Consider the following 9,857-nt stretch of genomic DNA (forward strand, 5'->3'; position numbering starts at 1 on the left):
CCCCCAAAAGGCCATGACAGTATCTTTGTGGATGTTGTTGCCAACCTATGCACTCAAGGTCTTGGTGAAACACATTTGCCAACTGCTTATTACATGTACTAAGAATAAAAGTGCTCTTTCAACATTTCTTTGTTTTGTTTAGTGATTTTGCTCTTGTGCCCTCAGCTGTAACATCATCCCCCATACCAGCTCAAATGTCACCCTCTTGACAAAGCATACCACTTCACTTAATTGCTCTCGCTATTCACAAAACATTATGTGAGACTAGGTGTTAAATATCCGTTCAAAAATGAATAAATTTTTGTAGATCTCCCTGTAGCATAAGGTCCTAGCTTGAATATATTAAAATGTTAATCTGAAGAGTTTTTTGCCTTTTGAAATTCCAGCCTATTTAAGATTTGAGTCAGTATACACATGCAGATGTAGGCGAATGACACATAACAAGATGTTTCCGCTTTTGACCAAGCAGAGACTGCACTTGAGAGCTGAAACTCAAATAATATTTGGAATTTGAACTATGAGAATATGTGAAATTCATGTGTACACAAATCTACAAGTGGAATTCTTTGATTAACCTTGAAGAGTTGTGTGCAGGGAAAACTGCCACATCAGGAAGACATTCACAATTTCCTACAATATTTCTAACATGAATAAAGGTTCAAATAAGAAAAAGAAAAATGACTCGTCCCCATCCTCTTTATATTAACCTGTGTATGCCGTGAATAAAATATGTCAAGTGTCATTCTTTTTCTTTTTTAACTTTCATGTGAAGTACATTGGAATTGGAATTGGCCCCTTTGTGAATACAGCTCTATTGTGCTTAGTGTCGATCACGTCTTTCACCCAGACTGCCAGTTCTAACTTCTGTAGATCTCAATCTGTAATTATCGAATACAGTTCCGTAGTCAACCACTTCTTACAATATGAAGTAACTTTTCCTCAAATCACAGTTGAGAATACGGTGTAAATATGAATCTGGTAAATATATATGAATACCCTGCTGGCTCTTGAGTGAAGAGGGAAATTTCAGGAGCTGCCAAACCGTAGGACATGTTTCCATGACAATTGCTCCCTCACAGTGCTAATAAGTACCAGGCTCACTTGAACATGACCTTTTCAGACTTAAATTGTCTTCGATAAATATACATGCCCCAGGGCCCCATTCTTTCTTGTTTTCCATCTTGAAATCAATTGACTATGAGTCCACTTCTTTCTGTCACTATACCAGAATATTCTGTGTTTGTCTAAATACAAAAAATAGAAAGACAGCAGCAAAATATTTTATTAAAAACCAGTCCACTGCTGGATGTTTCCACTTGCTATAGGTCTATAGCGTCACTGTTTCATGTTGCACTTACACTCACCTAAAGGATTATTAGGAACACCATACTAATACTGTGTTTGACCCCCTTTCGCCTTCAGAACTGCCTTAATTCTACGTATTTCATCTTACCATTGTTTATATGGTCATCTTCTAGGTCTATTTTCATCTCTTGAGGATCCATTTAGTCTACCATTGATCCCATTGTCACTCTTTCAATGATGTCACAATTTGTTTGTTCTCTTACCCAACCATTTATTTGTCAGTCTCATTAGTCCAAGCATAACGGGGCTCATTGTGCACATGAGTTTGTCATGGTGATGTAACCCCTCTGTGAAATCAGTACAAACCTGCAATCTCACTCCAGGTCTATTACTCATCTCTTGGGACTCATTCGATATCTTCTTTTGTCCATCTTTGGTCTGTTCTGGTGATGTAATGACGTCACATACAATTATTTTGCTACTTCTTTCTTGCTGGATCGATTGCTTTAAACATTTACAATGGCTCAGGAAATGGAGAGCGAATTTCATTCTGAGGTGAAGCCCTAGGAATCACTCTGTTAGTAATGCATTAAAAGGAAGTAATTGTGCTGTTCAAATATTTCCACCCCACTCTCTGCTGCTGTCTTTTGGCTGTAGTGAATTTACCTGTCTGCCGAGGGCACACACTGCTATTATTATATATGGACAAACTGAAGTGTTTACTGCTGGACTTCTATCTATACGGCTATACATTACATAAGTCCACACAAAAAAATCCTCCATACAATCTAACATGTGGGTGGTCTACATGTACTTGTGTTTTTCCCCAAGGATTTTTAATTGATTTCTTATTAATTCTTTCATCAACACATTTGAGCACTTTTTCACAAACATGATAATGGTATAAAAATAGTAATTGCATTAGAGTTGCCCTTTCATAGCGTCTCCCTTTGTTGTTATTTCTTTATGCTGCATGTTTACAACAGGCAGCCAAAGATTAGTCATTTGAGATTTGCTTAATCACTGAAGGTAGTTTTTCCCCTTTAATTACACTTTTCCCATGGCAACAGGCATATTCCACACAAATGAACTGTGTAATGTTTGCCCCCAATCAGAGTTCTAGCACGAGATAAAAGAGGTATCCCAACGGGGTACTAACAGATTACATGGATTTTAAAATTGGTAGCTTTTCAAAAATGTAACAAAATATAATTAAATCACTAGGTACACCCTATACTCTGTGAAATTAACACTTTAACATTTGTGGTAGATGTTTTCGTGACCTGACCTTGAAGATATTTTAGTGCATGTACTGTTTCTTTGACAGCCAATACAGTGATATCCTTTATCCTTTGCCCCTCTAAGCCTGCACTGCAAAGCCAGCCATCTTACCCATACGGCAGTGACATGTGGGTCTGGGTCCAATCATCGTCATTATTGTTATATTATAAATTATGGAAATCAATTTGCATTATGCTTCTATCTAAGATTAATTAGAGGTTTACACAATTGCTATGCATTTTCTGTTGCCAATCAGCATGGTATTTTCCTATCTCTGCATTTCAAAGCCTGACTGAATACTCTCTAACTGTTGACGTAATACCCAACACAAGCCGGTGAGATTGAAGTAATGAGTAATGGCGAACTGTAGAAATATAAGAATGGACGTCAATGAATGTGTCGATAAACTTTCACGCAGGACTCGCTAATGGGAGACCTGTGGTGATTTTTCATTGCCGGGCTGTGGTTGTCATTTACTCGCACTCAGTGCTATGGACTTAATCAATTGCTTCTGTAACAGGTGTAGGAGGGCTTAGAAACAAACCGGGAAAAAAAAAGTCCCCGGTGTGAGTTTAATGCATCCTGTATGGTCTTAAAAAGAAAAGTGCTAATGATCATTGTACCTATAAGGCCCTTGGCAATCAGTGAGCCAATTTAAACACGGAGAGAAGTGTTTTTTTGCGGAGGAAGGAAAGACTTAAACAGCCTGGAAAATAATGCTGCAACGCAGGGACAAAGTGACATAAGAGCTGCTCAATGCATAGCCTCACTGTAAATACCATCGTGCCATTAACTCACTTATGTCAGTCTCACAATCGTGCCTCATCATCAGAAGCAGGAAGTATTATCTCCTGTTTGTCTCCGGTCCACCTTTTCAATAGCCAATTACCAGGTATACAGAGCTTTTACCCCTTCCCAAAGTTTTTGATTTCAGAAAAGACTGATATTGTGTTCGTGTTACATAAAGGGAGAACTGTGAATACAGCAGAATTCCATTTTTATTAAAGAATCATCTATCCTTGAAAATGTATTTACTCTAACAAAATATGGAATACATCATTATAGCGTGTGTGCGCATGTGTGTGTGTGAATATGTGTGTGTTTTTCTATGTTTTTCTCTGCAGTAACTGTACTATAGCGTTCTACAATATTGACTTCAGAGCAGACGAACTGCTGCACGGCTTCTTTCTTCAGAAACAAATCTGTTTAAAAGTAAAGAAGCTTGAGTATCTTGAATTCAGTATGTTTTTCAAGCCCTAACAGCCTGTCGTAAAGAGGAGTCCCTCAGGAAACGTCCCGGACTAATTTAAGTAATCAATCCCACAGACGTCAATGCTGTTGCCAGTCTCTCTGAGCCCAGCGTGAACATGCTTGTCGATAATGAAGCCATGCTTTAGTCAAAGTTGGCTGTGAACGGTGGGCAGGACTAGGCTATACTCCGAGCTCCACAAAGCACGTACAAATAAAGTCTCTTTAGGCCCAAACACAGTAGCACAGCGGGGCGTTTCTGACTACCCTAAGTTAACTGGAGCTTTCCTTCAATTTGCTGTTACTCTCAAATCACATTGATATTCTCTTACATTGTAACAGTACAATTGAAAATGACTTCTGTGTATTTGTTTCTGTTTCTGTTTGCTGCAAATGGAAAAGGAGAGTTATTAATGCTTGATTTAAATAGCTTTAGTCCCCATCTGTTGAACAAAGATACACAAGTATTGTCCGGGTGCTTATAAGTATATAATTTGCATTTTCAATAATATAACCTATAACAATGTAACATATAACCTATAAATAATGTAATTTATATTTATAGTAATTTTTTCCAAGTCTAATGTAACAAATAATATAAATAATCACACACCAAAACAAAGTTAAACACATCATTTTTTTCTCAGTGTTTGAAAACACATTATTACAACAGTGTATGCAAATGTTGTATTAGCAAATGCAACCTGTACCGTGCAACTTCTAACATCATGACAATATCGGATGGTGCACGCATGTCTCTCTGTTCTGCAAAAGCATGCAAAGCGATTAGGCAATCACAATCTGTGATAGCTGGCTGGTGTGGGGTACTTACTCAGGCTTCAAAGCCATAGGTTGTATGCTCGCTAAATAGTGGACTTCAATTTCCTTTGAAATGGAGAGCATGAATGGTCACAAACTCATCCCTGACTCATCTGTCAAAACAGATTACTGTGTGAGTCACCAACGTAAACCTCAGGGCTCAATTACCTCAGGGGCGCACAAATAAATGTAGTTTGTTTTTGAACTAATTAAAGTATTTATTTGTTCCTGTAGAGCTAAGCAATATCAACTGTGCCCATATCTGGTCACCATTATTATTATTATTATTATTATTATTATTATTATTATTATTATTATTATTATTATTGTTGTCATTATTAAGGAGAGATTCCTGTGGAGTGTTCTTCCAGTGATTTTGAAATCCATTCAATTTAATTTTGATACGGATCTGTTCAAATGTGCTTTCTAAAAAGTTCAAAACTGAAACCGCACTTAATTATCTAATACACTGCCGGAGCAGTGTTTCAAAGACCACTTAATTCATGCTGACTACAGGAAAGGATACTTTTATTTACTTAACCCTATAGAAATGCTGTTGACATTCTTAAAGATGTGAATTAAGGAGTCCAGCCCAAGAGCTGAGAGCAGGCGGCGATGCATAGAAACTGTTGATGGTCTGTCTTTGGCTTGGAAAAGAAGACCCGGTAGAAGCGAGGACATATAGTTATATAGTTAGGACAACTCTTTATTATACGGCCTGTGTGGGCCTGCTGCCTCCTCCTCCACCTCAGGATAGATTGAAAGAGAATTCATACAAATAGGTTATAAAAAATAGCTACCACTTTTACCTGCAGCTCCAGTGGATGCATTCCTCTGGAAATGGGTCAGGCTCTGGTCAAGCTCCAGAGAAATATATTGGTCCAGTCCTACGAGTGTCCAGAGAAGCAGTATCAGGTCCTGGAAGAAGCGAAGAGACACTGATTGAGAACGCCACCCCGGGGAGCTGCAGAAACCCACATAAATAAGACTTACCTGCTGAGGGGATAAGTGGCTGTTTCAAGCTCCCTGGAAGAGAGCACCAAGGAGACCGATAAGCTTGAACTTTTCCTCTCTTTTTTTCCTACTCCCGTTGCTGCTATTATGTGCACTTTATGATTGGGGAGTTAATTGTATTTTAGAAATTATAAGTTTTAGATTAGAGATGATTTTTCCTGAGTTGGTTACTTAGGTCAGGGTTTTTTAAGGACTTGTATTCACCCGGTATGTTAATAAAGGCAATTTTTGTTGAGTTTAAGGAATAGCTTCTCCTCCAGACATTTTATAACTGGCATTCCACACTTCATTCCCTGAGAAAAGTGTTAATTGTGATTCACCCTTGTCTGTCTTGGGTGTGCTGAGGCAATGGTCAGAACCTGTGTGGGGAGCTGTAAGGTGAGGTTCCCCTCCTCATTAAACTTTAGTTGTCGATAGTTGAATCGCAGGTGGGGGACACTGCTGTTGTACCCTTGAGATAGGTACTTTACCTAGATTGCTCCAGTAAATGCCCAGCTGTAATAAATGGGTAAAATGTAAAAATAATGTGATATAATGTAACAATTGTAAGTCACCCTAGATAAGGGTGTCTTCTAAGAAAATGAGTAATAATAATGTAGGCTTGAAAGTCAAATGCATCCTTTGAGTGGTCACCCCAGGCTGGAAACTCAATGGATTCAAACCTTCACACTGTCCTCAGCAGCACACAAATTAACTTGCTTTATTCCCCTACTTTCTGTTGATTATTCTTGATACGAAAGCCATGTGTGCCATGCAATCAATGTCTAGTTTTTGGTATCACTTGCAGCTTCTACTGTGAATATTACAGTTCAGACACAAATATGCAAATGCACACAAATTGTACATAAATTGCAGAATTCATCCAGAGTCAGTTGCAGGTTGGCAAAAAAAAACATAAATAAAGAATAAAGAAATTGTAAAAAATGTTTTCAATTTTAGATCTAGTATTCTCATTAAAGACAAATAAAGGAACAGAATGCATGTATCTTTTATCATGAGGACTTTCCTGATTAATTTCATTTTAAAATGTTAATTGTTTCCTGACACATAAAAGGCGCATGGAAACTGAGAAAGTCAAGACAAAGAAATTACCACTTAATTAATATTCACAAAGCCTCATGCTTTTATTTTTAATCATGCTGTTGAATTTTTAACACAAAAAAAATGTTCAGCTGCTTATGAAATCTCTTCAGAACTTCTGCTCACAACTTTGGTACAAGTAATTGTTTTGTTACCAGATATATAATATGTACTTTTAATTATAAGTGAAGAGTATTTTAAGCAGCTTAAGTCATCAATACTTTACATCACCTTTCTATTCACACAGTAATAAGTTTGTGATTTCTTAATTAAGTTCAGACAGCCGGCTGAACCCTTATTTAGCCAACACCACAATTTCAAGATAGCTTAGAAATCTACACTCACTTCATCCCTAACCTTAACAAAAGTCGAAGTTTACTTGGTGCTGTAACCCTAATCTTAACCCAGACCAGCATTTTCCAATGATAGATTTTCCTTTTTTTTCATATTAAATATCAGAATCATTGACTGAAATGAAATAGCAAATTATAAGCATAATATCTAAATAGTAATCAGAATTGTCATTGTGAACTGTGATTCTGCATTGCTTTGCAGAAAGGAGAGACTTGTCAATATTGTATTATGGGTTACCTGCCCATTTTGAGAGGGTTGTAGAAGAGTTGGGTCTGCTGACAAAATGTCCATTTAACTGGCAGATGAAAGTAGTGAAAAGGTATTCCAATACTTAAAATCTCAATTTTCAAATTTTGTTAATATAATTTTTAGGGTTTTAGTTTATCCTGAGGTAATTATACTGTTTGGGAACATAGTGTTCATAGATTTAATACCAAGTGTGCTCTTCAGCCCAATTCATACTCTTCATCCATGTCAAATGGCCTCTTTCTTACTTTTCAGATATAAACCTTGTGGTCGTGGGCTTCAAATGGAGAGCATTAGGATTTTAATTAAAATACATTGTTTATGGTGACTTAGTGCCATGTAAAGTGTTTTGGATAAAATTCAAGCAAAGGGGAAGATGTCTCGAGGAATCAAGATCAATATACTGCCAGTTTTTGCAGAAAGCCAGTGTGAAATTAGCCATTAGCTTTCACAGGCACCTCCACACAGTGGCTTTCACAAATCTGCACAGGTGGCCCGGTCTGGGGCCTCAAAGAGCAGAGATACCCTCCTAATGCAATCTCTGTGGCAACCAAATAATTTCCAAAACCCAGTAGGCACTCAGGGTTGAGAGAAAAAATACTGATCCTGGTCATGGGATTTGAGTTGTATTCTTCCTGAGATCAGCTCCAGGAACACACAGCCGCTGCCAAATTGAATTATTACCAGAATTGTTTTAATTAATGAACAGAAATATGTAGCAGGATGTGGAAGCAATATTCCAATCATTATCTTGTGCTGTGAGAAGCCCATGGGAGTGTATACTTAAGAACTGCTGTCCACCACAGGGTTCGGTATATGGAGTCATTGACAGGGTTGTTTGACCGGATGGTAAACACAGAAACATGATCTGATACATGGGCGTGAAATTTGCTTTACATTTTCTAAAGTAAAAATGAAGAGTTTAAATAAGAGAGGATTTACTTATTTGAATTGTCCTTTTGTTACATAAAGCTCAATACATATCCTAGGCCTATCATATTACAAAAGCAATAAGTAATGACATGCTATCTTTCTGCAGGTGCACAATCCTCTTGTAGTAAAAGGCACAAGTGTATTTTAAGTTAATTTAAAGAGGTACATTGATGTTTTAACCATTTTCTAGAGTTGTTTCATTAAGTAATGTTTTTGCAGTCAGCGATTGAATTATGTTTTTGATTGTACTTTCATCTAAGTTAGTCATGTAAATATCTGTGCTTGTCCCTTTTTAAATTCAGTCTCATACTTCAATAGACGACAGCAAAGTCAAACTTGGTACTTCTTTCTGTTTCCATTTCCAATGTTGTTGTTGTTGTTGTTGTTGTTATTATTTATTACTTGAGTTATTTTTTTAATGTTAATTTATTTTATTATAGTGCTACTAATCCATAATACAGAAAGGAATATTACATTGATTCCAGCTGGAATATTAGATTAACCACAACAACAAAAAAACTCTGTTTGCTACACCATGATGTTGACTAATTATTTGGACTCACTTTCCCCTTCCAAGCAATGTGGAGAAGCAATAAAAAAGGCAAACAAAATACTAGGGTATATTGTCAAAAGTATAGAGATGATGAAGTGGTATCTAGAACAATTTTAGGTTTTTTGAAAATAAAGAAAAGTTTCATTTATTTTCCAGCAAGATGTTATTGTGCTAATTGTTGAGCTACAGGTCCAGAATTTATTATACAATAACAGCATCACTTATTCTTACTGTAACACTGGAGAATAAATATTTTATACCTGGCAAGACTGAAACACAAGTAAAATAATTTGTTGGCAGTGCATGTCACTGTATACGGCCACATCTGTACTTTGTACCACATCTGTTGTGCATTCAGTGACACAACCCAGTGCCTGGGTTGCATTTCAGACTGTGTCCTGATCCAGTTTCGATTAGATTTGTTTCTCTTGCTTTTCTTTCTTTGGATTCATGAACTACTTGTTTTCAGCCAAAGTATTGTCTGGTTTGAAGCTGAGGGAATTGATCTTCTAAACCAAGTCCATGCCTTCAAATTGAGATCAGGGCTGCACACTTCCCGAACTAATTGTACAGAGAGTGCAGATTACAGGAGTTGCCATGGGAGGAGGAGGCTTTAATTAAAGTTGCTGGTCTTTGAGTGGAACTGTAAAGCTGCAGAAAATAAATAGTGACTTCCTTTAGTATAGTAATAGTTTCATTAGTATAATTTAATATAGTATAGTATTATTTTTTGATGATAATAATAATCAAATTTATTTTTCTGAGTTGCACTCTACTTCCTGTATTTTGTAATTAACTGCTCTTGTAATGTAAAATTATCATGGTGTCTAATTTATTCAAATTTAACAATCAGGTCTTTCTTAAATACCTGAAGTTAGTTTGCAAAAAAACAAGTGAATTAAATATAACAATACCAGAATGTATCCGAATCTAAAGGCCAGTAAATTAATTATTATTAAACCACCTAATAATACAATGTAGCACAGAGTTTATTTTGCTCATAGTTTTGTGGTAAGATTTCATT

This window comes from Amia ocellicauda, chromosome 5 (assembly GCF_036373705.1).
Source record: "Amia ocellicauda isolate fAmiCal2 chromosome 5, fAmiCal2.hap1, whole genome shotgun sequence".
NCBI lineage: Eukaryota > Metazoa > Chordata > Actinopteri > Amiiformes > Amiidae > Amia > Amia ocellicauda.